We start from the raw sequence: 12,109 nt of genomic DNA on the forward strand, positions 1-12,109 counted from the left end.
TCTTTCCAAAGGAGAAAAGAGGGGCGCCTGGGTGGCTCAGTCGGTTAAGCGTCTACCTTCAGCTGGGTCATGATCTCAGGGTCCTGGGATCGAGCCCCGTGTCAGGCTCCCCGCTCAGCAGGGAGCCTGCTTCTCCCTCTGCCTTCCCCTCCCCCTGCTTGTGCGCGCTCTCTCTCTCTCTCTGACAAATAAATAAATAAAATCTAAAAAACAAAAAACAAAGGAGAAAAGAGACTCCTGCTTTCCATAGGCAAAAACAAATCTCAGAGAGGTGATCTGGTTTGCCCAAGATCACACAGCAAGTTGCTAGTGGGAATGATTTTCAAACTGAGTCCAAAGCCTTCTCGCTCTGCTCTCCAGACCACTTGCACGGCACCTCAGGAGAAGATGGATGTGCATCGTCTAGGATGAAGCCCAAGTCGGTGTGCACATGGGCTGTCAGCCCTCTTGGCCCTTGAGATTTTCCGCCAGTGTTCTCAATCCTGCTTGTGTATTACAGTAGTCTGGAGGTGAATTTTAAAATTTTTGGTTCCTGGACCTCACCTCCAGAGATTCTGATTTAATTGGTCTTACGTGGACCTGAGTAAGACAAGGGTGTGTTATAAAAACTCCCCAGATGATTCTTCACAGAATAAGGGCTGAGAACCACTGGTTTAGGCCCTTTGCATTTCCAGACTTTATCCTGGAAGCCTTACAACTGGCTCCACAATTTGAATCAAAAGAGCATTCCAGGGGCACCTGGATGGCTCGGTTGGTTGGGCAACTGCCTTCGGCTCGGGTCATGATCCCAGGGTCCTGGGATCGAGCCCCATATCGTGCCCCTTGCTCGGCGGGGAGCCTACTTCTCCCTCTCCCTCCCCCTGCTTGTGCTCTCTCTCCCTCTGTCAAATAAATAAATAAAAATTCTTAAAAAACAACAACAACATTCCATTCACTCTTTTTACTTTTTATTGCAGTAAAACACACATGACATAAAACTGACCATGTGAATCATTTTAAAGAGTTCAGTTCAATTGCATTAGGTACATTCACAGTGTTGTCCACCCATCACCTCTGTCTAGTTCCAGAATGTTTGCATCATCCCAAATGGAAACCCAATAGGCAGTGGCTCCCCATTCCATCCTACCTCCTGGCAACCCCCAATTTGCTTTCGGTCTCTACGAATTTGCTTCTTCTGGGCATCTCCTATCCATGGAATCATGCACCATGTGGCCCCAGCAGGCCCCAGCTGGCTGCTTCCATTCCACATAATGCCTTCCCGGTTCATCCATGTTGTAACGTGTGTCAGTATCGAGTTCCTTTTCCTGGTGGAATAGTATTCCACTGTATGGATATACCACCTTCTGCCTGTCCATTCACCTGTTGATGGATATTTGGGTTGTTTCCATCTTTTGGCTTCCATTCCCTTTTCTCCCCAGCTCTGAAGTCCCTTAGGGCACAGAAGACCTGGAGAGGAAGAGCTTTTAAGTCAAGGTTCTGGAGTAGGCTTGTCGTTTTCAAAGTGTGATCTCCCAACCAGGAGCACTTAGGAACTTGCTAGACATGCAAAATCACCATCCCTGCGCCAGACCAACTGAATCAGAGTCTCCGGGGATAGGCGGTTATAAGACTCTATGTTTTAACACGTCTCGCAGGTGACTCAGGCACAGGCTGAAGTTTGAGAACCACTGTGTTACTGACTCCGGCTGGGGTTCCGACTCGAGGCGCGTTTGCTGCCTTCGCTCAGGTCAAGCTGCCCCACAGTGCACACAAAGCACCTTGAGAGGAGCGCGGTCCAGCCCTGGGCAGCCTCCCTCGCGGTGCAGTCGTAACACCCCGTCTGTCGGGATCCAAGTTGCTGGTGTCACCGAGTTCAGCTGGTGCATGAGACAAGGTTGACACGACTCCCTTGTGTTATCACAGCTCTCTGTAATAAACAAACACATGTTGTAAGAAAATCGACTTAATTAGAGAGCTGCATCCTAGCAGTTTACATTGTTGAGTGTCTCATACACAGGGAACCGCAATCAACACGCTCACTTCAGAGAAGCTACCAGAAAACAATTGGCAGGGGACCCACAGTCCTCGGCTTTCTGCTTCTCCTTCCCGTTTGGGAGGACCCCTGCTCTACCCGCCAGCCTGCTCACCTGTCCATCCCGGGGGCCAAGGGTCACGGCAGCTCCGCACCTGTGCTCAGGCTGTTTCTCCTCCCTGTGACGCCCCCCTCCTCGTTCCCCGCTCATCCGTTCCCACCCACCCCTCTTATTCAGCCCCACTTCCACCTTCTCTCCTGAAAGCCCAGGGGGGCCATGCCAGCCGAGAGCCATCTCTTCCCCCTGGTTTTCGGTGCCTCCATCCCTTAGTTAGTCATATCATATGGCCATCTTCTGTTTGGGGTCACTTTTTAAAAAAATAGACACCAGGATGCTGGGTGGCTCAGTCGGTTAAGCATCTGCCTTCAGCTCAGGTCGTGATCCCGGGGTCCTGGGATCGAGTCCCGCATCAGGCTTCCTGCTCAGTGGGGGTCTGCTTCTCCCTCTCACTCTCCCTCTGTGCTCTCTCTCTCTCTCAAATAAATAAATAAAATCTTAAAAAAAAAATAAACATGCTATATGAGCCTTGATGAGACTTTAGGGGTGAGAAAATCAAGCTCTGGGAGTGGCCTGGGAAGTAAAGGGGAAAATGAAGAATGAGCTAAACTCTGTTCTGTAAGGAAGTAACTGGCATTTGAGGGTTGGAGGAACAAGTCAGCGGGGCAGACAGCAGCTCCTGAGGAAGAGCAAGCCCGTGAAGGTGATGCCAAGCCAGGGCCTTAAGGGAACATGGTCAGTAATCCTGATAAGGGACAGGACATTTGGCTTTTTCCTACTGCCTCTACTCTGCTGTGCCCCAGTTCCTCTGCTTAGACCATGCACAAAGCTAAGGCACAAAGGATAAGGGAATTGGGGCTTTGCACAGCAGAGGGTGACATGGGCAGGGAAAACAACCCAGTGGGCTGAGCAGGAGACCAGCAGCCCTCAGAGACAGTCTCTGGAAATCCTGAGGAGAGCCCGGATCGCACAGAAGGGCAGAACGGAACTCTGCCGATTACTCCAGTTCACAAGAAGAGGATGAGCCCAGAAGGCTGGACCACTGAGGATCCTGCTTGTTTTACAATTATGATCACACAATGTCTACCGCGCAGAAATGGCACAAATGCTATATTTGGCCTTTCTGGATCATTCTGCTGTGATGGTGGTTGAGATAGGGGGGCTTTAGGAGTGCTTCCTGCCAGATAGTTTAGAGGGCCAATATTTTAGGCAAAAATCACAATAAAAGGGATGTGCATTGAGTATCCTATGGGTGCCATATATTCATTTTTTTGAAATAGCCAAAACAGGAACTTCACTGCCTTGACACTTTTTCAGACTAAAATTATTGCAGCCATGATACACAGAGAATTTTGGGTCCTTCATCATCCATATGTCCGTGCATTCAAGTGGACTGAAGATCCCTTTCTTTTTTTTAGATTTATTTATTTTAGAAAGAGAGGGAACGAGCGCGTGCATGGGGGCAGGGGCAGAGGGAGAGAAGCAGACTCCCCACTGAGTGCAGAGCCCCACATGGGGCTCAATCCCACCACCCTGAGATCAGAACCTGAGCCGAAACCGAGAGTCAGATGCTCAACTGAGTGAGCGCCCCTGAAGATCCCTTCCTAAGGTGGATCTTGGACCTATTCCCCTGTTTGCTTTCCCCTTTTCTGAGCCAAGGTCATGAGCACTTCAGTTCAAGCCCTTCGATAATCTGTTATTTCTATCCCATCTTGGCCGACAGAGAAACCACACCACACCGCACTAACCGAACCCTCAGAATGTCCGCTCCTCAGGAACTTCTCAAGATGTAGACATTCTCTGGAACTCACTGCCGCCCAGGATCTGTCAAAGGCTCAGCTGACAAGGACCGTTACGAGGATGTTGAGTCCAACCAGTTTTCCAGAGCGGGAGGGGCAGTGGCAGGGGCCCTGGAGCCTGCCTGCCTAGGTGTGAAGCCTGGCTAGAGATCACGAGCTCTGCGACCCTGGGGAGGGCTCTGAACATTTTCTATGGGCCTCAGTTTACCCATCTGCAAATTAGGGCTATCGGAGTACCAATCTCACATGGTTGCAGTGAGACTTAAGTGAGGTGATCCATGCAGAGAGCTCAACACCCTCCTGGCCCCTAGTAGTGCTCGGTGAGCATTAGCCATTGCTGCCCCTGGTTAAGCCACTACCGCGTCATTCTCTGCCTGGGAATAAAAATTCATCATCATCATTATCATCCACTGAGCCACTGAGCACCTTCTGTAGGCCAGGCCAGTGCTAGGAGCTTTACGTGAAGTGTCACTGACGTTTGCCCAAATCCACCAGGGATACGTGATCGCCAATCTCAACGATTCACAAACGATCCATAAAGATAAAGAAACCCCGGGGCAGGAGGATGGTGGGATCCATCCAGGTCCCTGGGGAGGGGAATGGGATGGGCCGGGAATCCGGCCACATCATCACACAGCCCTGATTGATGTTCTTTCATAGAAGGTTAGGCATTTCTGTGTACTGTCACAAGTCCTTGAGGGAACGAGTTGTGGGATAAATAAACGAATCACATTTTATTTTTTTTTAAAGATTTTATTTATTTATTTAATTGACAGAGAGAGAGAGACAACGAGAGAGGGAATACAAGCAGGGGGAGTGGGAGAGGGAGAAGCAGGCTTCCTGCTGAGCAGAGAGCCCGATGCGGGGCTCGATCCCAGGACCCTGGGATCATGACCTGAGCCGAAGGCAGACGCTTAGCAACTGAGCCACCCAGGCGTCCCAAAAGAAGCACATTTTAAATGATGCCTTCTCTTGCTAGTTCCTTTATTTAACCAGTGGGACTAGGAGTGTGGTGTCTGATGCTTCCAAGTCCCCTGAGGGACCCAGGACACCCTGACTAATAGCCCTGGTGAAAATGAAGATCAGGAAGCAGCAAAAGCACAAGCCAGTGGGGCCCCTGGTGCCCGGGACACGATTTGTTGATGACAAGGGCCTCGGAAGCAATACCAGGACTGATGGGGTCTGCGTTCTCGGCCTTGCCACTACTTGCTCCAGCCTGGTGATGTCTTCAGCTTACTTCCCACAGGAAGTGCAGGATCAGGAGATGTTCCCACACATCCCTGGAGGCGGCAGCATGACATAGCAGATAAGACCCAGGCTCTGGCGTCTCTGGCCTTCTGGCTGTGCCTCAGTCTCCTTATCTATAAAATGGGTATGCTAAGAATACTAAAGCCCCCTCATGGGGAGGTAATGCAGTCTCCTGGTTAAGACCACAGAGCCCAACTGTCTTCGAATCCAGGCTCTGACACGAGCTGAAGGACCCTGAGCAAGTTTTTTAACCTTTCTGAGTCTAGGTCTTCATCTATAGAATAAGGATGCTGGGAGCTACTCCTTCCGAAGAGAAATAACATAAATTAATATATAATCGTATGATTTCAACTATGCGTGGCACATAGTAAACACCATATTAACAGTCGGCTGTTCCCATTGCTATTATTATACGTGCGAAGTGCTTAGAGTGGCCGGCAATGGCCGCTAGCTGTCATCCCTCCCTGATTATGAAGACTGAGCAGCAAGCAGCACTCGGAAACTTCGGTCTCCCCCAGTGTGGGCAAGGGCAGGAATTCGTGAGCAGCTCTTTGTGTGGGAAACTTGAGTATGAATCCTCCCAAGCCCTCTGGCCTTGACAAAAAAAGGAGGGAAGGCTGGAAGGAGGGAAGAGGGTGAGGACGAACCATCTTAGATGCACCTGGTGGAGGCTTTCTCAAGGCAGAGAGAGCCTCGACCTTTGAATTTCCAAACTAAATAAACCCACGAGCTCAACTCTTCAGCAGTCTGTCAACAAATGAGCTCCATAGCCTGAAGAGGGAGAATGTGTTTCTTATGTAAATCCACATGAACAAATAGAACACATTCTTCTTCCTTTTCCAAATAACCCAGCCTGGGAACAAGAAGTCAACATCTGGTTAAGCAGGGGTGAGGTTGCGGCGCAGGTGGGGTCCATAGCGGGCTTCCCACCACCTGCTCCTCACAGCTCCAGTTCTCCTCTCTGCACTCCCAAATCATTTTCTCTTATTGTCATACCTCCAGGCACTGAAAGCTACCTTGGCAAATTAGAGATGAGGTCAGAAATAGACACAAGGATGTTACTGAGAAGAATTTCTAAGGAGAGAAAAGCATCTATGGAAACAGAAGCTGGAGTAGAGCAAAAAGAGAGTTTTAAGGCTCCAGGTAAAGAAACACAAGCATGATAGAGAAAAACATAGGAGAATAGGATCCAAGAATCAGGATGTATTATTATGTTTATTATTGAACCTTTTTAAAATGGTCACTGTGCACCAAGCCTACATGCATCCTCTCATTTGATCTTTGAAGATGGATGCTATGACCCTCATCACTTTATAGACGGGGAAACTGAGGTTTAGAGAGGCTTGGAGATTTACCTGCTCATCACTGTGCCCTGTGTGAGTGAGGAAAGATTGGAGAAGATTCACAAACGATCATAAAGATAAAGAGGAATCTGAAATTCACAGCTTTTATCAAGAGGCTAGAAATCCTAGAATTGTTTAGCGTAGTGAAAAGAGGACCCGGGAGCGGGTGTTGAGGGGGGGACAACTTTGTAATGACATTCATTGCCCCCTTTCCTTTTTCCTAATGGGTCCCTGAGGGTCCCCAGGTCGTTGGGGAGGGGGGCGGGGAGCTCGCCACACCCTCAGTTCCAGGAGAGGGCGCTAATGTGCTCAAGCCAGTCAGCACTGACCATCTCCCACACATGCTCCCCTGCAGTGAGCGCTGTGGAAGCGGGTGTAAGACCCACTTTGAGCCAGTGAGATATGAGGTATGTTTCCTGGGGTCTTCTAAGAAAAAAAATTTATTCCCTTTTATGGAAGCCACCCCCACCCCAAATAATAACCATATCCACCTGGGTTGAATAAGGAGTGGGTGCCTTCAAATATCCATTCTCCCTTTCTTCTTGGTTATAAGAACAATTCAATTTCTGACTAGGCACACGGGTGCAGCAAAAGATTCTGTTTCCCAGTCTTGCCACTGCCCTATGTGACTGTGATCCAGCCAATGAAATATAAGCAAAAGGGTTGTGTGGTACTTCCGGTGAGTCTCCTTACAAGTGAGGGGCAAGACTTCCTCATGTTACTTCCTCTTGCCTAGAATTCAGAGGTAATGGTGAGAGTTCCAGCACTCATTCTGGACCTTGAGGTGACCTTGAGAAAGGGAGCCACGCCCTAAGATGTGGAATTTCAAGTTAGACATCTGGGCCCATGACATGATGAAGCCACCATTCCAGCCCTGGATTGCCTGCCTCTGGAGTTCTCTTACATGGGGGAGAAATATACATCTATCTTGTTATAACCACTGTAATAGTGGATTTTCCATCACATAGAGTAAACTCAATTCTAATAGATGGACCTAGACTTCTGCTGACAAACATCTTATAGCTACAAAGGAAGGCAGACTTGGAATAAAGCTGATACCATGGCAGCAGAGCAGAAACAAAAGAAACCAGATCTTTCACTATATAATGGAGCTGCTGGATCAAACTTCTCCTGAATCTGACATTTATCATGGGACATTGCAGTTACATGAACAAATACAATTGCTTTATTTTTAAAGCTTATTTAAATTGAGGGTTTTGCTGCTTGCAACCAAAAGCATCTTAGTAGCTCTATTACTTACCAAACTCTTAAGGAGGTAATACATTAGTATTTCATTTCCAAAGGAAGCAATACAAGCAGAAGTGTATTTAAAGTGCATCTGGGCTTTCCTTACAGTGAACTCATTAAACACATGGAATAAGGCCTGGATGATTTTTTTAAATCACCTAACATTTATTGAGCCCCTACTATGAGCCAGGTATTTGATGTAAATTATTCTTCATCCCTGCGATGGTATTGAATGGAAGAAATTATTATTCTGGCTTTGCAAATGGTGAAATAAAGGCCCAGAGATTTAAGTAAGTTGCCCAAGGTCATGTAACTAACAAGGACACAGCTGAGACTGGGAGCCATGCCTGCGGAGATTCCACACCCACGATCTTTGCACCACACTGAGCCCCAGCTGCAGACACCACATGTCCTCATTAATGTTCTGCAGCTCCTGTTTTTAATCTTTGCCTTTGGGAACCTCGCAGCTTGGTCAATTTTGAAGAAGACTTGTATCAGACCACGAAGAGGGGCTTGCAGTTGGGTGACCCAGCATATCTTCCTGGTCAGGGATACAACCATCCCCTCTCTTTCTTGCCTTACCTTGCCCTCTCTCAGTCTCTGGCTTTCTCCGAGGAATGGCACATGTGGACACTTGGACTCTTTCTTCCTCTTTGGGACTGGACCAATTTTAAAGAGCATCTGTCCTGGATATTGGGTCCAGCTCGTTGTCTGCCTTAACAAATTACTCTGTCTCCCTAGTGTTTGTTCCACAAGTCTGCTAAACGTTGGAATCTCCTTTTCGTTTAAGATTTAGAGTTGAACATTATGCTCCAAGATGGCGTTGGCACCGTGAATTAATGCTGCTACAGTGCGTCCAGACTGAGCCCACTCAACATCCAGTCCACACTGGGTTTTCGGGCCCTGTTTTGTTCTGTTGGTTTGTGTGCCTATGAATGACTACACTGAAGAGTTCTGGATAATACTGATTGAAGTTAGAGCATGTCCTGTTCATTTGCTGACACTGTGCAATTCAGCATAATAAGCAAACGCCGACTCCAAATGTGAAGCCGTGTGAGGTGTTCTACCTGCGACTCTGTACTAGCAGAAATGATCCTCTTCGGTTAAGTATTTTCAAATAATTCAACATTTTTAAAAAGGCCGTATGTATAAATAGAATAAAATTTCTTTCCCTTGGCCCAACGGCCATGTTTCTGCCTTGGATACGTCACTGTGAGACGTCAGTGAGGTCACACCAGTCAAAGGAGCCTGCGCGGGAATACAAATCTCAGCCACCGACATTTCTTAGCATGCTAATAACATTTGTCCGCCCAGACAAGTCAGAGTCTCAAGCTCTTCTGTACATAAAGCCACCAAAGTATAATTTATCATGGAACTCTCAGCACATAAAATAATATCCAAGCGGGGCGCCTGGGTGGCTCAGTCGTTAAGCGTCTGCCTTCGGCTCAGGTCATGATCCCAGGGTCGTGGGATCGAGCCCCGCATCGGGCTCCCTGCTCGGCGGGAAGCCTGCTTCTCCCTCTCCCTCTGCCTGCCGCTCTGCCTACTTGTGCTCTCTCTCTGTCAAATAAATAAATAAAATCTTTAAAAAAAAAAAAATAATAATAATAATAATATCCAAGCAAGTTTCCCAAATATACTGATTCTCTGGAGTGTTTCCCAACCCCACAAGAGTTTCACTATTAGCCAATAAAAGAAGCAATGGGGATCCTTCTGTATCCAGGAAATAGGTACTTCCCAATAAGCAACTTAAAAGCATGAAATTCTGTCTTAAATATATTTTATATGCTCAGACAACATCTAGCAGAGCACTGTTAAAATAGTGTACATTCAAGAGCATGAGCAGACAAGCCACAGACTGGGAGAAAATACTTGCAAAAGACATATCCGATAAAAGACTGTTAACCAAAATATACAAAGATCTCCTAAAATTCAACAATAAGAAATCAAACAACCCGATTTTTTAAATGGGCAAAAGATAGGAATAGACCTCTCACCGAAGAAGTTATACAGATGGCAAATAAGCACAAAGATTCTCAACATCTCTGTCATGAGGGAATTGCAAATTAAAACAAAAATGAGAAACGACTGCATACCTATTAGAATCACCAAAATCCAGAACATGGATCCTGGTGAGGATATGGAGAAACAGCAACTCTCATTCATTGCTGATGGGAAAGCAAAATGGTACAGCCACCCTGGAAGACAGGATGGCACTTGCTTACAAAATGAAATACACTCTCTCCATATATCCAGCAATCATGCTCCTTGGTGTTTCCCCAAGTGAATTAAAAACTCATCTCTACAGAAACCTGCACATGGATGCTTATAACAGCTTTATTCACAATTGCCAAAACTTGGAAGCAACCAAAATGTCCTTTAGTAGATGAATGGATAAATAAGAAACTGTGGTACGTCCTGACAATGGAGGATTATTCAGCGCTAAAAAGAAATGAGTTATTAAGATACAAAAGGACATGGAGGAACCCTAGATGCTTATTACTTTAGTAAGGTGTATTTAAAGAAGTCAATCAGAAAAGGCTACATACCATAGGATCCCAACTCTGTGACATTGTGGAAAAGACAAAACCACAGAGACAGTAAAAAGATTTGTGGTCACCAGGGTTGGGGAGAGGGAGGGATAAATAGGCGGAGCACAGAGGATTTTTAGGCGAATGAAATGTATGGTGGATACATTTCATTATATCTTCCTCCAAACCCAGAGAATGCACACCAGCAAGAGTGAGCCACAATGTAAACTATGGACTTTGGATGATAATAAGGCGTCAGCGTAGGTTCCTGGATTATAACAAATGTACCACTCTGGTCCGGGATGTTGGCAGAGGGACAGGCTGTGCATTTGTGGGGATAAGGGGTAGCTGGAAACGCTGTACTTTCTACAACTAAATTTTCTATGACCCTAAAACTGCTTTAGAAAATAAAGCCGGTTTTGCCAGGTAATGCAAAGGCTCGACCCAAGCCAACTTCCAACTAGAGATGCCACTGTATGCCTCCATTATCCTGGAGGGAGGTAGCGCAGTCTGAAAAGCAGAAAGTAATGCATTTCCACTGGACGCAGTCATGGAAATAGACCAAAGAAGTTTCTGTAACCCTGGAAACAAAGCCAGACATACCATTTCAGTTCTAAAGGGTAGATTCTAAACACCCCTGATGCTCCCCGATGCCACTGTTAATGCCACACACGTTGTCCTCACACGACACACGCCGATCACAGGAGGGGTGGCCGGAGAGTCCATGCGAAAAGATCAGCACCTCTGGTCTGAAATTAAAGAAATAAGTGTGGGAGAGTGTAGAATGCAAATTCTTTCTCTTCCAAAGCTAAGAAAGCTACTTCGTTGCCGGGCAGAAAGCCTCTTTACAACTACTGTCAGCTAAAAGACTAAAAGAAAACAGCCTTATAGGGAACATCATTTTCCCGTGCCTCACCAGTTCTGAGGAAGTTCATGAACATCCACATGAAAGTGAACTCAAATAGCTCACACGTCCGGGTATGCACTGAACTTTGGAGGTTCCTATTTTAAATGAAAATAAGCGTATAGCACAGCCCCTTATGTGAAGCTCTACCAAGACTCAGACTTAACAATTATGGCTTCTTTGAAAGGACCTTGAAAGGCATTTGGTCCAACCTGCCATCCAATGCAGGAATCTCTTCTGAGACATTTGCTGCCTCGCGCTCGCTTCGGCAGCACATATACTAAAATTGAAACGTTTGCTGCCTCTGCTTAGAGAGAGAGAATTTCTTGTGCCCTAAAATTCCCCATTTCACTATTAGGACATTTTTTGCTTCTCGGTACCAAAACCTGCCCCCCCGCCACGTGACTTCTAAACATTGGGCTCTGCCTTCCTTCTAGAACCAGAGAATGAGAATGATCCTTCTTCCTGGCTCCAGCCCTTAGTGGCTGTGTGACCTGCAGCAAGTTACTGAATTGCTGAAATGTTAGCACCATGCCCGGCATATGATTAGCACCCCATAATTATTAGCTGTTAATATAATTCGCTATTAGATACAATGACCCCTCCCATAAACATGGCATGGGGATTCCATTATTAGGCGTGCAAGGAGCAGAGATATTCTCAGATTCCTTTAAATCAGGGACTGTCAACCTTCCTGTGGATTTGGGGGCTACACCCTTGAAGGGTTTAAATGGCATCCTCAGTTATCTTGGGATTCACCTGAATCAGCACTGTTTGGGTGTGGCTCTTCTTCCCTGATGGATTCTCAGCAGGTCAAGTTCTCACGTGTCCTCATGTCTTTGGCACCAGCTTGAGGTCAGGGTCCACCTTTGACCCCTGACCTCTGACCAGCAGCAGGCTGGACTCTGGCTGTATGCACATGACGTGGTGCTCAGTTCAGCAATCTCAATTTCTGGAATTGCCTAGC

General features: G+C 46.8%; 1 long non-coding RNA gene across 7 annotated transcripts in view; it reads right to left on the reverse strand.

Moving 5' to 3' along the window:
• Positions 1-925: 925 nt before the first annotated feature.
• LOC118519792 (uncharacterized) overlaps positions 926-12,109 on the reverse strand; it is a 31,493-nt gene continuing 20,309 nt past the window's right edge. For all 7 annotated transcript variants that reach the window (XR_004909337.2, XR_004909343.2, XR_004909342.2 and 4 more), the window contains 4 exons: positions 11,902-12,104; positions 10,842-10,987; positions 9,804-9,905; positions 926-1,906 (listed from right to left, as the gene is read on the reverse strand). This is a non-coding gene — a long non-coding RNA (uncharacterized LOC118519792). The remainder of the gene's footprint in view (positions 1,907-9,803; positions 9,906-10,841; positions 10,988-11,901; positions 12,105-12,109) is intronic.

The sequence above is a fragment of the Halichoerus grypus genome, chromosome 12, assembly GCF_964656455.1.
Source record: "Halichoerus grypus chromosome 12, mHalGry1.hap1.1, whole genome shotgun sequence".
NCBI lineage: Eukaryota > Metazoa > Chordata > Mammalia > Carnivora > Phocidae > Halichoerus > Halichoerus grypus.